Here is a 15,338-nt window from a genome sequence, read left to right on the forward strand (position 1 = left end):
TGCAAAAACTTGGTTCCTTCATCCCGCCATACTATTTCGGGTGAGACTTTGGTCCATGCTCGATGGACTGATGTCAAAAGGGCCAGTAGTGTAGGGGTTTTCTTGGTTGACTAATGTTGAACTTGGTTCAGGGCCCATCAAACCAACACATGCTTATCTGCGATTGTGATTACGATAAGGAAAGGCCCCAGATGTGATATGTAATGAGCTGTGATTTATAAATTTTTCACATCTAGGATATTAGCTGATGCAGTGTAAGGGGCTATTGAAGCTATATCAAGTAACAAAGGAAAAGGCTCCTCATGTGACATTTGAAAGGCTTAGCATCGAAAGGGATAAGTGCTCGGTTCAAGTCCCCGGTCACATGAAATAGAAAGTAAAAGGGGGTGTATTCACAAGGGCTTAAAGGGCAGTCAGGCTCTTCTGTTTCACAGTGTTCTTGTGTTAAAAGGCCAACATTCAAAAAACTCTCCGGTAATCCATGAAACATGATATTAGAGATTTTCAGGGCATCGATGTTATATAACATAAATTTAAAAGGTATATGAGTCGGCATCTGTTTCAAATTTTGTTATCATCATTGTGGGTGATCGCTACAGCTTAAGTGAAAGTGAAGGAATGAGAATGTTAAAGGTCGAAAGTGAACAAGAACCGACCGAGAGAGGATTAATCATGAAATGGCAGGAAAGCACTAGGACCAAAGGCCAATGAAGAGGAGTGGCATGAAGATATTTCTAGAAATCATCATTTCAGTTTCGATGGATTCATTATGTTTTTTTGTTTTGATCATGGTATTGTTATTATGTTTTTCTTTCAAGAAAGGAATCTCCCAATTGTAATAGATATAGGATTCACGCTGAGACAACCATTCATATAGATAGTTCTAAACTTCAACCTAAATATATTTCTGTAATTAATTTTCTTTCCCTCCCTCTCCTTATAAAAGGGAGGAAGAAACATTGAACAAAGGTTCGGAATTCTAGGAAAAACCTATATGTGCTTCTGAAGTTGTACGGATTCCAGATCTACATATTTATTAGTATGAATGAAACAATGGTGATTCCCATGTTCGAGTAGTACAGTATGTTGTTTCTCTGTTAAACTTCCATTATGTTCAAACTTCCTCTTTGATTTCAAGCAATTGTAGTTGCCATAAATATCTCTTACATTCTTAAAGATTCATTAGTGTTAACTAGTTAATACATATGCGTGTATGAAAGTCTAGATCATATCTTTAAATGTGCACTTCCTGAAATCATAGAACTCACTATTCTTACTTCCACCTGTCTATATTTAGCTCATATAAGTATAGAACTCTTGACATTTCAAGCTCTATGTGATGAGTTATTATTCTCTTTCTCTTCTTTCATTATTCTGTAAAATATGATTAAATTGTAAGTCCTTGATTACTTAGCCTCACTTTTTTTTTTCCTTATTCTTGTGAGTTGTATATGTGGAAGGATACCAGAAATACATGGCTTATATCCTTGGATGAAGGAACTAACCCATGTTGTTATGTGTATATTTGTAATTACTATGTCTAGAAGATGCATACGGTGCCTTTGGTTTCTTGAGGATCATATGTGATACATAGAATTTAGATGTGCCCAAGCACTGGTCTTGTAATAAATCCAAGGCTATATCTAGGAGAGACAACATCTTTTGGCATCGTTGTTGGGGAGTGTATTGAAGGATTTTTCCCCCAGGATATGACAAATTAAACACCCTTCGTGTAGGTGAGCAAAATTTGTTATAATTGCATGCATATCACCTTGGCAACTCCATACCCCCCTCATTATCATTAATAACCCTGACTTTAAAGGGCCTCATACTCAATCACATACATCCCAAAAGAAAGCCCCATTTGTATCTGATCCAAAAAATTTAATTTCCAAGAAATTCGGGAAAGCGAAAACCCCCCTTTCTTGTACTATAATCTTATCAACCTTTTCCACCTCTGCCTCCAATTCTCGGCCCACCATTTCTCACTACACAGGACTTACTCCTAAGGCCCTAGCATACCCTACTTCTCCTCCAACCACTGTGGTCTTGACCCCAGTTTCTCAAGCAAATTTTAATTCCCCTCCACCAATCTAGATAGCTCTTTTGGGATTTTTGTTGAATAAGTATGCACCTCTTAATTTACGTTAGCCTCTGAGTGCAATGCCCTAGAACCACATAAAGAAGCTACCTAGGTTCAATGGGGAAGATGATAACATGACAAAGAGTCACATTGAAGCCTTTAGTTATTTTTCTCATATCCTAGATGTGGATCAAATGGATGTGGTCATGAGACGTTTTGTACAAAGTCTCGAGGAGAAGCCAGAAAATGGTTCAAAGATGTACCCAATGCCTCCATCACTACTTGGGAGGAGTTGGAAAACACTTTCACCCAGAAATAGGGAGAAAAGAGGGATCATGAGTACCTCCTCACTGAGTTTAATTCCCTAAGAAAAAATCCAAAGGAGGATACTTCAAAATTTATCAAAATATTCAATAGGCAATACAATAACCTTCTTGCTAACATAAAGCCTCCTCCAATTACAGCTCGTGTGGTTTTCATCAGATCTTTTGAGTCTGACGTTGGTTTTTCCTCGAGAGAAAGAAAGTATCTCACTCTAGACCAACTTCAGACTGATGCTCTTGAAGTGGAAGCCAATATGGTCTCGACAGGAAAGTCAAGGGTAAAGAAAGAAATTATTGAACCTAAAAGATGGAAAGAGGAGGCATCCTCCTCTAGTCAAGATAAAGAATCATTAGACCCAAAGTTGGACAATCTGTACAAACTCATCAGTAGTTTAACACAAAAGGTTGAAAATATTGAAGTTGAGAACAACAACCTTTCCAGAAAAAACTCTCAAGTCAATAATCGGGGCTATACCCTTCAATAGAGAAGGCCTCCACTGCAACTACTTTCGAGGGAAAGAATGGAACAACTTGATCATATCCCTAACAATTTGTACTTGGAAGATGGTCCTGATGAGAAATCATTGGATACAAAAGAGATGTAGGGAAATATGTATTCTTTTTTTACCGAAGAAGAATATGAGAATATGTCTCACCAGGAGGCCAACCACGACAGAGAAGGAACAACAGAAGAGGAAGATATGGATTATAATTGCAAATAGTTTTCAATGTTCATGCAAGCACAGCCACAACGTAAATGTGATCTAAGATCTTCAAAGAAGAGGACTAGAGAACCAGAAAAACAAAGGGAAGCTTCTCCCCAATTTGTTCCCCAGTACTGAATAAAGGGAAGGGTAAGCTGAATCCTGACCCTTCCATGATAAAGTCTCCTCTAATGAGGAAAGAACTAGTTCAAAGGGACACATAGAAAAAGAGACACCTATTCTACCTAAAAGTGGCAAGGAAGAAGGAACAGAGCCAGGAGGTATAGAAAAGTTCCAACTTCCATTCAATCTCCAGAAGGAGCTCAAGAAGGTAAAAATTCATCTTCCACTGACCAATTTATGTATCCCTCTATCTCAGCACTAGCCCATGATAGTTTAAACCTCCAGGAGAAAAGGCCAATGGTCATTTTTGGGTCACATATGGAAGAGTTGGATGCTTCTACTATGCCTTTTTATCTGACTTTGGTGATCCATGACCTTTTGTTGCATAATTTCATGCTGGATTTAGGAGCTTCCCACAACCTCATACCATTATCAGTAATGGAACAACTGGGTTTGGAGATCACCAAACCATACAAAGAATTGTACTCCTTTGACTCCAAGAGAGTCAAGTGCTTAGGCGTGATAAAGGATCTAGTGGCAAACTTGGCTCAGATCCTGGTGAAAAGTGTAGTCATGGATATAGTGGTGGAAGACATACCTCCTCGCTTTGGAATTTTACTATCTATATCTTGGGGTTCCAAGGTGGGTGGCTCTATCAAGCTTTATCTAATTTATGCCACCATTCGCACTTTTGGAGGTGAAAAAAGAAGGTTGTATAGAGAATATTGGTTTGTGAAAACCATGACCCCAAATAAAGGCTCAGAAAACTCCCCAATACATGGGAAAGACAGTGACATCTCCTACCTATTCTTATATTAATATGAGAAACTCTTAGAAGAAGCATCAGTGCACTTGACAAGGTAGTTGAAATACCAAAAATTAAATGAAAATGAAGTATGGAAATTATAGTTCGATTGAGTAAACTCAAAAGAGGGAAATGGAGATAGAATATTGTTGGTATCCCCGAAAGGCGGCATGATACGCCTCTCATTCAAGCTTTAATTTGAGGAGACCAACAATGTAGAGGAGTATGAGGCATTGCTCCTAGGGTTACAAAAAACAAAAAAATTGAATATTGAATGCTCAACAGTCTATGGAGATTTTGAACTCGTCGTAAGGTGGATCATAATTAAATGCCAAGACAAACACCCTAGGCTGAGGTTGTACCGAAATGAAGTGTGGGACTTAATCTAAAATTTATTCACGGCATTTAACATCTAGGTTTTGCCTAGGGAAGAAAATAGGATGGCTAACTCTCTTGCGGTAGCTGCAAGCACTTTCAGGCCCCCACAGAATCCACTCCTCTAATATGAGATAAAAGTTAGAAACAGGCCTTCAATACCTGATAATGTCAAACACTGATGGGTATTCAAAGATGACAGGAAGGTAAAAATATTCATAGAAGTCATTGGGGAGTTTTCCCACTCCACCATAGATCAAAAAGAAGAAGAAGCAAAACAAGAAGGCACTTAGTGGAAACACATAGTCATTGGGAAAAATTATTTGCAACTAAAGGGGGACACCATCCCTCATGGACTTGTTCAACTTGAAAGAATTTTCAATAAAGACGACATATCATCCAAACAAATGGCCCCAGGGAAGGGTGAGCAAGTAGAGGACTACAAAATTGGATCAAAGGAGGAACCCCAGATGATCAGGATGTATAAAGAAATCCACTCGCAATACAGACTGAGGTATTTAGATCTATTCCAAACTTATGAAGATGTATTTTCTTGGTCTTATAATGATTTGAAATTATTTGATACAAATATTATTCAACATAAAATTCATCTGGGGGGGGATAAATCCATGCAAATAGACACTGAGACAAATAAACCCACTCTTACTCCCCTCCATTGAAAAGGAGTTATGGAAGCTGCTACAGGCCAAGATCATAGTCCCTCTATGATACTCTGAGTGGGTAGCTAATCTAGTCCATGTGCGTAAAAAGAGTGGAGAGATAAGGCTATGTGTGGACTTATGGAATTTAAACAGGGTGTCTCTAAAAGATAACTATCCTCTATTCAAGATGGATAACATTGCAAAAGGTAGTAGGTGCAACTAGAATGTCCATGATGGATGTATTCTCAGGATATAACCAAGTGGCTGTCCATCCCGAAGACCAGAGAAAGACTGCTTTCACCACCCCGTGGGGAACCTTCATGTACGCACGCATTTCGCTCAGGTTGATGAAGGAGCCACATTCAGAGAGAAATGGACATAGCTTTCATGGGCGAGCAAGAGAAATTTGTGGTAGTCTACTTAGATGAAATCATAGTATTTTCTAAGACTGATGAAGAGCATATGCTCCATTTAAAATTCACTTTCGAGAAGTGCAGAAGGTATGGCCTCTCTTTGAATCCAAAGAAATATTAGTTCACCCTGAGTGAGGGGAAGTTGCTTGGACACATAGTAGTGCAGAAAGGAGTAAAGATTGATCCTGAACGAGTTAAAGCCATCAGCCTTATTCCCTTGCCTAGAAAATAGAAAGAAGTCCAAGCCTTTTTGGGGAGAATAAACTTCTGAAGGATCAAAGAAGATTTAGGTGAGGCCCTAGTGCTAATCAACCCCGATTATTCAATTCCCTTTTACATCTTTTATTTCGCCTCTCCACATACCATTGTTGTTGTGCTATTACAGAAAAATAAAGAAGGTTACGAGAAGTCCATTTCCTTTTTTATCCAAGTCCTAAGGGACGCTCAACTGAACTATGATATATTGGAAAAACAAGGTTATGCACTGGTCAAGGTGTGGAAGTCATTTCGTATGTATGTACTGCAATCCAAAACTATAGCATTTGTCCCAAAAACTACAGTGAAAGACATTCTAGTGAAGGGAGACAACGAAGGAAAGAGGGGTAGATGGATAGATAAAATACAAGAATATGATATGGAAATCAAGCCTACCAATCTCATAAAAGGTCAGGGGTTGGCCAAGGTTTTGTCTGAATCCAACTTCCAGGCTCTTGGGATAAGCCTGATCACAGAGGAAGTCAGTCCAGAGGATATGTTGGCTTTAGGGGGCCTAACCCAGGTTCAGAGTTATTTAGCCATACAAATCCCTACACTATTGGCCCTTTCAACATTAGCCCGTGGAGAGCAGACTGAAGTCTCACCTGAAGCAGTATGGAGGGATGCTGGAACCAAGTTTCTGCACCCTTGAGATTTCTGTGGTGTCGATTTATTCCAACTATGCCTATCTTCGTGTAGGTTAGTTTGTGCACTATTCTAACCTTCAATACCCTCGCGATCTGTTATAATTTCCTTTCGTGCAACCCTAACCAAGGGCTAAGATGATTTCACACTGCTCTAGTAGCAAACTGCACTGTTTCCCCAATCTACACTGCGAATCTTACTTATCTTCTTACAGATGTTAGTCAACTTCGCATAAACAGATATTAAATCTTGTATTCACTTAATCAATACAATCATATATATTCGTGCATCATATAAACAATAGAAGTGAAATTTATACCCATGATATTCAATGCATAAAACAAGAAATAAATTCACAGAATAGATATGAAACTTCTCTTTATTATTACTTCCAACTGTTATAGACTCAACTTGCCCTGCGCACTCAGCTACAGGGGTTCGCACACATAGATGTGGACTACTAGGCTTCTGCGCACTCAGCTACAAAGCCTTCTCCTACTCTATGACCCAAACTAGACTTTACACTTCTGTTCTTCCACTATGCTTCCATTCAATGTTTAGATTAATTATTCTTCCATTGATTGCCTTAATTACTTAAAGCCTCACTCTATTTATACAATCCCATGGTTCGTGGACCATGGGTAGATATCTATAGTTGGCATTACATTAAAAAAATTGAGGGCCGACAACCCTATGACTCTTTTACAAGCTATGCACTCCGCACCCATAAAATGCGAAGTATTTACATCAGAGTTACAATTTTTGAGCAAAATATAGGCTCTAAGCCCCAAAACTTCCCTTGGGGGATCCCATGTCCAACAGGCCCCCAAAACGAACAATGTGACTTTCCCTCGAGTCACTCTATTGGTGTGGATATCTTTGTGCTAAGACCTCCCAATTCTGCTTGAATCGGTGCAAGATCAATAATGCATTGAGTAGATGCCTGTTGTACTTCCTCGACTTGCTGTGTAGAGACCTCTATAGTTGAACTGTTGCCATGAACCTTTTCTTGTGTTGCCTACAGCTACACGATCTTTGCTTCAATGGAGGTTGTAACGATGTATGCCTCATCAATCCATGGTTGTAAGCACGCCTTCAAAACTTCTTCCTTATGTCGAGCAACATCTACCTATTCCTCGAGTGCTTTCACTTGTTGCATCCTCGCGAGCATCTGTATAAGGGAAGCCATTTGTGCGGTCCCTTTTACTTCGTCATATTTTTGTTGTAGCTCATGTGCCTCTGTCTCTAGTCGATGTATGTTTGGGTCCTCCTATAGGGTGGTGAGAACCTTGAATGACTGCTCGAATAGTTTTGTGCAGTATGTCATTGCATTGTTAAGCTCTACTATTGATGTTTTAATCGCATTGGTGCATTGTTCCCTAACTTCCATTGGGGTTCAAGGCTGCACCTTCAATTATAGTTCGGCTATCTAAAGGTTCAGTTCGAGCTGAACCCTGGCCATTTCTTCCTTTGCCTCATGCACCCTTATTGCTAATTTTTGGACGTGCGCCTCCACTGGTTCCTCTGCTTGGATGGCCAGCTGTAGGACCATCTGGTAGGATTCCTCCACCACCTATACGAGCTATATGTTTTGCGCCACTACCTCATCGGCTGCAGGCTAAACTATTTAATTTTGATGCGCTTCTCACTCATTACCTGGAGCGTGCGACCCTCCCTGGCTTGCACTTCTGTAGTTAATCCATCCTCCAAAACATAGAGTGTCTCCCAAGGGAGTGTAGCCATGTTTATCTCGATTACCTTAAGCCCACTGACCATAGGCCTCTCGGCCTCATTTTTTGTAACTAGTGCTCCCTCTAGTAACACTATTGCGTTAGTCATCTGGGTGCGCAACATCTCCTCGGCCACGGCCGTGCAAGGTAGTTGACACAATGCCAGCATGTGGAGTGCACACCTACAACTCCTGTATCTACACTCAGAGAGCCCCCAACACCATCTGGTGTTCCTCCACGAACTCTTGTAGGGTCTTCGTGGTGACATCCCTCACTGCTCTCCATTGTTGTGCAGATCCCCCTCAGTGAGGGTGATCAGGTCAAAAGAGGTCTTTGAAGCCTTCGACTTCTTCCGCAACCCTACCTGCTCTCTTGGGCATGGTCGTTTCAGCTGGGTGGACACTGTCTGCAGGTCCAAGCCACCTTGCTCTATATTTGTCTCCTGTTCAGGCGAAGGCGACTTTTCTCCCTTATGCCCTTCCTCAGTCGCCTTCTACTATTCTTCTTCTGCTAACTTCGCAGCGTCGCATGCTGCCTGGGCCTTAGCTACTGCCGCTTCATTCCTGCATTTTTCTACCAACTACACCATCTTCAGTTTCACCTCATCCTTTTTTCGTTGTGTGGAGGACTTTTCTGCTTCCACTGCGAAGCTTGCTGGAGCGCACCACTCTGGTGTTCACGACTCAAGGACTACGAAGATGATTCCATCCATCGCTTGGTAGGGTAGCTCATGGCATGCCTTCATGGGGTCCATTCGTGCCCTGACGTAAACGTGATGGAAATCTACCTTGAACTCCATGAAGCTCTGTAGACTGTTGTAGACTGTTGGCGATAATGGCGGCTTGCGATTAATCCCCATTCTGATGTTCATCTCCATGAACACCCAGAAGATTTTACTATCCCTTATCCTCTGCGCATCTTAGATTGCCCACAGCGATTCGCTGCCTCCAAAAGGTCCTACGTGATCTTCGGGAACTGGCTGCTTAAGGAAATTCCCATGCCACCAATACTATGGATAACAGAAGCGAGGCATAGTGAAAATTCTTCCCTTGCTCCTGTGCATTGTGGCAGTTCTCAAGGAACTTTCTGCATAAGTAGTTTTCCCAGTTGAACTAGATCCCTTCTGTATTACACTAGAAGTGCAACCACCAGCTTGGGCACCTCATCTGCGCTGCACTTCCGTGTAACCTTCCCTGCCAATATCTACATCACAACTTTGACCATAGGGTTATTGAAGCTAGAAATCGTGTAAGCTATCTTCTTCTTCTCCAGCTTGAAATTTTTCTTCATGGCCTCCGCGATGGCAAAATCATCAATCTTACCCTCCGAGATGTTCGCTAGGTCATCCCCTTTGTAAGGGTGCCAGGTAATTTTGTGAATCAAGTGGTCTGTGATGGGGATGGGCTCCTCCAGTCATAAGCACCCATCATGCCCCAGGAAGAGAAGCTTCCTGATGAAGAAAATAGTCACTGGGGCGCGATGGTAATTTAGCACATAGAGAAGGTTTAACAATCCTAACTTTTCTACATCTCTTAGCCACTTACGCAGCTCCAACTCTATAACTCCCATCGGTGTGTCCTTCTTTTGGTGCATTAGATGCACGGTTGCCAAATGTGGGAACTTCTCGTGGTCTGTGAGATCCCAGTCTTTGAATTTTAATATAGGCACTCACCCCAAGTGTGCTCCTTCAAAAATAATGTCGTTGGGGAGAAGCGGAGTCTGCAAAGAGTTCTTGCTCTCATCTATGTCTTTAGGCACCTTAGCTTTACCCTTCAGTGAAGGAACATATATGGGCAACCTAGTAAGAGGGTCCGCACCGCGGATGTTAACCTCCATTTGTACATACTCCTCCTATTCTACCAGGATTTCTTCAAATAAATAGCCTTCCCCTTTTCTTCCATGGTAAACTTAGTCCTTAATGCGTTTCTATGGGATACGCGCACTGGTACCATAGCCTACTTGTCTTTCTTGGGTCTCGGCGTGCATGGCGATTTAGGGATTTTTTCGACTATCTTGACACTTTCTGGGACTTCTACTTTTGTAATGGCCTGTGTGGCTTCCTCAACAGTCATTACACCTGTATCCGTGGCTTCCTCAGGTGCTGCCATAGTGGTATTCCATAATTCTCTTAACGGCTCGGGTAAATGCTCAAACAACAAATTTGCCTTCAAAATATCGAACAGATCTGGGTTCATGAGTTCCTATGCGAGCAACAGCTCAGTCCTCAATTTTCCAAGTGTTGTTTGCTGGTTAACCCTTTGTAATTTATAGTGCCTTTGAATTTGAATTCGACCATTACCCCCACATTCGGTCCATAAATGCTTGATTGGCGGTAGATTTTCAAGAATATAGCCCATAAAGTTCACCTTAAATGCCTACTGCCCACTCCATTTGGTCTCAAACCAAGCATCTCATCATGAATAATGACTATACCAGTCACTTTCTAGTCGACCAACATGGTAGCGTAGCTACCCTTGCACTGTTGCAGACCCTGTGACACTTCGCTACTGCGCATAGTCTTAACATCGCATATATCCCAGGTAGAGTAGTTTGTAGTGCAGCGCCTCCTTTCTGCTACTTGGAGCACTAAGGCTGTGCTTCTATCGGTTAGTCAAATGGTCGGGCCACCTGTGTACACCTTCAAATGACTTCCATTGACATTTCCTGGGAAGAGTTCTCCATTTAACTGTACCAACTGCACCACGCCACCATCTGTGATCTCCTTAATAACATATGGTCCCATCCAATGCATTTTGAGATTCCCTAGGAATTTATCAAACTTACTATCATACAATAACACCAAATCATTCACCTTGAAGGTGCACAACTTAATATGTCGATCGTGCCAAGAATTTTTGCGCTGCTTTTGGACTTGCTGGTGAAATCTAGCTAAAAGTTGTTCTTCCTTGAGCTCATCCAACTGCATGAGCCTCTCCTCCAAGGCTCCATAGTCCATCATACCTGTGAGCACTACTATGCATAGACTAGGCACGATGTATTCCATAGGCGTTACAACTTCCACTCCATAGACAAGCCTAAAAGGTGTCTGTCCCATCAGTTGCTTACACGTCATCCTATAAGCCCATAATAATGTAGGTACGTGCAAGTCCCAATCACTTCATTGCATGTTACATATTTTGTTCAGTGCGGTCTCTAGTACTTTTTTGAATTCTTCTACTATCCCATTAGCTCACGGGTGATATAGTGTTCTTTTCTGATGATACACCTGAAATTCTTCAGTCAGCGCGTTGATCGTCTCGTTTAGGAAATGTGTACCATGATCACTCATCAAGATCTTCAGACATCCGAATCACGTCAATATGTGTTCAAACAGAAACTTCATGATTGTCGCAGCCATGCAATCCTTTACCGACTGCGCTTCTTCCCAATGAGTCAGGTACTCTATCGTAGTGATAATATATCTTGCGCCTATCTTTCCTTGAGGTTTGATAGGTCCTATAAAGTTGATTTCCCACTTTTCAAAGGGCTGCAACGTCATTTGTGGATTCAAAGGCATCTCATCCCTCCATGATGGTTTACATGTTCTTTGACATACATCACATGCCTTGCAATGTGCTTTTTAATCCTGATGAAGCGTCAACCACCACAACCCTGCATGGAGAATCTTCTGCACTGTTGTTGTCCCTGCATAATTTCCTCCCGCAACACCCCTTCAAATTAGGTGCATACCTTTGCAATATCTAATCATTCCCCATCTTATATAGGTGCCCCTCAATGATAGAGAAATTTGTCACGCGCACTACTAGTTCCTTCTTCTGTTGGACAAAGTATGATTTCAGCGTAGTTCCAGTCATGAGAAAGTGAATTATATCTTCATAATTTCCATCTGTTACACACACAACAAAGAGTTGTGCATCGGGTAATCCTTCCTCTAGACCAGTAGGTTCCTCTCCCATCTTAATACACGACAGGTGATCTGGTCCTATGTTCAATTGTCCAAGCTTCACAATAACTTCAAAATCATATTCTTGGAACAATAAAACCCATATGCGTATGCGCCCTCCCAACACAGGCTTATTGACCAAGTACTTGAGCGTGAAATGATTTTTATACATCTTAAAGTGACCTCCTAGCAAGTAGTATCGATACTTCTAGAGCACATATACCATAGCCAGTCCCTTGCATTTAGTGGTGGAATAGTTCTTTTCTTCTTTAGATAATCTGTGACTCATGAACATGATAGGGTGATCCAAGCCTTCTCCACCATCCTGTGTGAGTACTGTCCCAAGTGCTATACTTGACGCGTCAACATGGACATGAAACTCTTTCTTCCAGCTCGGGAAGACAAGAATCAGCACAGTAACCATCTTTTCTTTCAATACATCCAGGCTTTTCTTACAATCATCATTCTAGTAGAACGTGACATCCTTTTTCAACAAATTTTCCATCGGCGTAGTGATCTGGGCATATCCATTGATGAACTTCCTATAGTACCTCATATGCCCTAGAGTAGCGTACATCTGTTTCACACTCAGCGCTTCCAAATTTAGAATCACCACGATTTTCGCGGGGTCTACCATTAGCCCTTGTTTACAAACCACATACCCCAACAGGTTCCCAAAAGGAACGAGGAACATACACTTCTTGAGGTTGAGCGTGATTTAGTATCTTCAGCATGTATCCAACATCAAGCGCAGGTTCACGACATGGCACTTAACCAACACAAATATAGTCCACTCATCAAAATAGACCTCCAAAAACTTATGAATATATTCCTTAAATACCGCAACAACCACATGCAAAAAGATAGCGGGGGCATTCTCCAATCCAAATGGCATGACAATATACTGGAAGCAACCCCACTCAGTCGCAAAGGATGTCTTTCTCCTATTCTCTGGAGCGATTTTGATTTGGTGGTAACCTAAGAACCCATCAGTGAAAGAATATGCTTCCTGACCACCTACATTGTCCAACACCTCATCTATGGACAGAGTTGGGAATGGATCATGTACATACGCGTCATTCAACTTTCTGAGATCCACACATATTCTTGTTTCATCATTTTTCTTCTTCTCTTGTACCACCATCGGGCCTATCCAATCGGATTCCTCCGTAGGCTCAATGATGCCTACCACGAGCATCTTGTCTACTTCTACGTGGACCTTCTCCTTTTATTTCGTATTTAAGAGATACAACCTCTGCTTAATTGGCTTTGTGTCGGGTTTTAACGTGATCTTCATTACCCCTAGATCTTCTATTATTCCCTTCAAATCCATAAACTTGGTCAGTAATAAGTCTTGATATTCGCGGAGTAATTCAACAACCTTATCCATCGTCACCCCACCCCAATAGTCTCCAATATTCACAAATTTAGGTTCCACCTCTATACCAATATTCACCTACTTAGTCTTCACCGGCATGGTTATGTCAGGGTTCTCAATCTGTGGTCCTTGAACCTCGCAGTGGCCTTCTATCTCAGGAATGTTAATTTTCCACGGATCTTCGTCTTCTTCTTGAACAGTTACATTATAACATTCTAGTGTGCAACTCAGCTGAGTAGCCCATTCAGGTTGAATCGATTCTACCGGCTCCTGTGGTATCCTAAATATGGCTACTTTTACCTCTTGTAGTGCCTCATCAATACTGTCCCACCCATCCTCAAAACTGAAGGTCATCATGAATCCTTCGCGTAGAGCATCCCATTCACCTATCTTGTGACAGACCTCTGTTTCTATATACCAATTCATTGGTATAACATCTAAGGTATTACAGAACAGGTGCACCCACTCAGGCTGTGGCTTTTCCCAATAGGCCTACGTCTATTTCGCCAGATGCATGCACGGATCATCCTGCCCATTGTACTTATCTGTAAGTCGCACCCTTGGCTTCCTAAATCGTATGCACATCATTCCCCTACACTCGTGCCAGTCGTCAAAGTTCCCTTTGTGCATACCCCACTACTTCGTGGGCATAGCGCACAGTACCTAGTCAAAGGCGTAGAAGTGTTGCTTTTCCAGCACCTCCCTTTCAAATTTATTCAAGAATGTATCTACCTCACTTAGACCATCATAAGTAGGCAGATTTCCTACTTCTGTCGATACATAGCATAGCGACCTTGTCATCATATTACAATTCAGTGTAGTTACCTCGTGTAACTGATTTTGCCATTGCTCTATTTCCTCATCCGAATCCAAAGTACAGGAGCTTTTGCACTCCCATGTAATCCGCCTATCCATATTGGGATTCACCCAGTCCTAGTTTCATGCTATTATCTTATAGATGTAGTCCAAATCATCATCACTTTCATAGTCATGCAAGGCTCCATATGGCACGATCCTTTAGCAAGGTCCAGGGATATAATTACACGTAGTGAATTCTTTTCAAAAATAATTTTTCTCTTTTGCAGATTAATCACCACGTTCATGTCAGTGGCCCAATCAATTCCGAAGAGCGTGGGGTAGGGATTTCTATCGTCAACAATCTCTATCACTTCAAAGTCTTCTAGTGCTCTCACTCCCTCAATATCCACTGTTATTCCATGAAATCGCCCCATGGGTATTATTTTCTACTGGTTCGCCATTCTTAGCTGAATTGGAGACCACTGCAACGTCAGTCGCCCCATTCGCTCCCATGTCTATTTTGGTAGAACATTCACATTTGATCCTAAATCTAGGATGACTTGATCCATCTCATATTCTCCGATTTGCTTTAGTCTCATTTCTCTTCTCATTCTTGTCTTATTTTTTCCGATCTTCCTGACTACGCATGGTTCTCTTGGCATGGTCCCAGTGCATCTGTTAATGAGTTCCTATAATCCTTTCACCACCTTACTATTACACAATAGCTTCATACATGTTTCCAACAACGTTGTGATCATATATGGGTCCATATCCAGCTCCAGTTTACCTTTGCTTCCTGAATTGGAGGCATCAGCAAAGCTCTTCTTAGCTTCCATGAAGGTTTCCCTAGTGCGCTCTAAATCAAACTCCGCTTCTTTCATCAGAGCTTTGCAAACCCAAGTACTATCTTCTAGCTATTTGCCTTTGTCATCTCCCATCATGATTCCACTTCGAAGCACAATGTTCACATTTGGATCTTCCTTGTGCAGCTAAGACCTCATTACCTGCAGGTTCTGAGTCAGGGGAGGTGGTGGCACTCCTTTGCCGCATATCCTAGCTATTAGTGCAAGACAATCTTCTATCTCATGATCAAACAAGGTACAATACAAACATGATGGATGTGTTGGGTTCATACAATCA

Source organism: Pinus tabuliformis, chromosome 8 (assembly GCF_031772625.1).
Source record: "Pinus tabuliformis cultivar Carrire ecotype Pingquan chromosome 8, CPIR1, whole genome shotgun sequence".
In the NCBI taxonomy this organism is placed as follows: Eukaryota; Viridiplantae; Streptophyta; class Pinopsida; order Pinales; family Pinaceae; genus Pinus; species Pinus tabuliformis.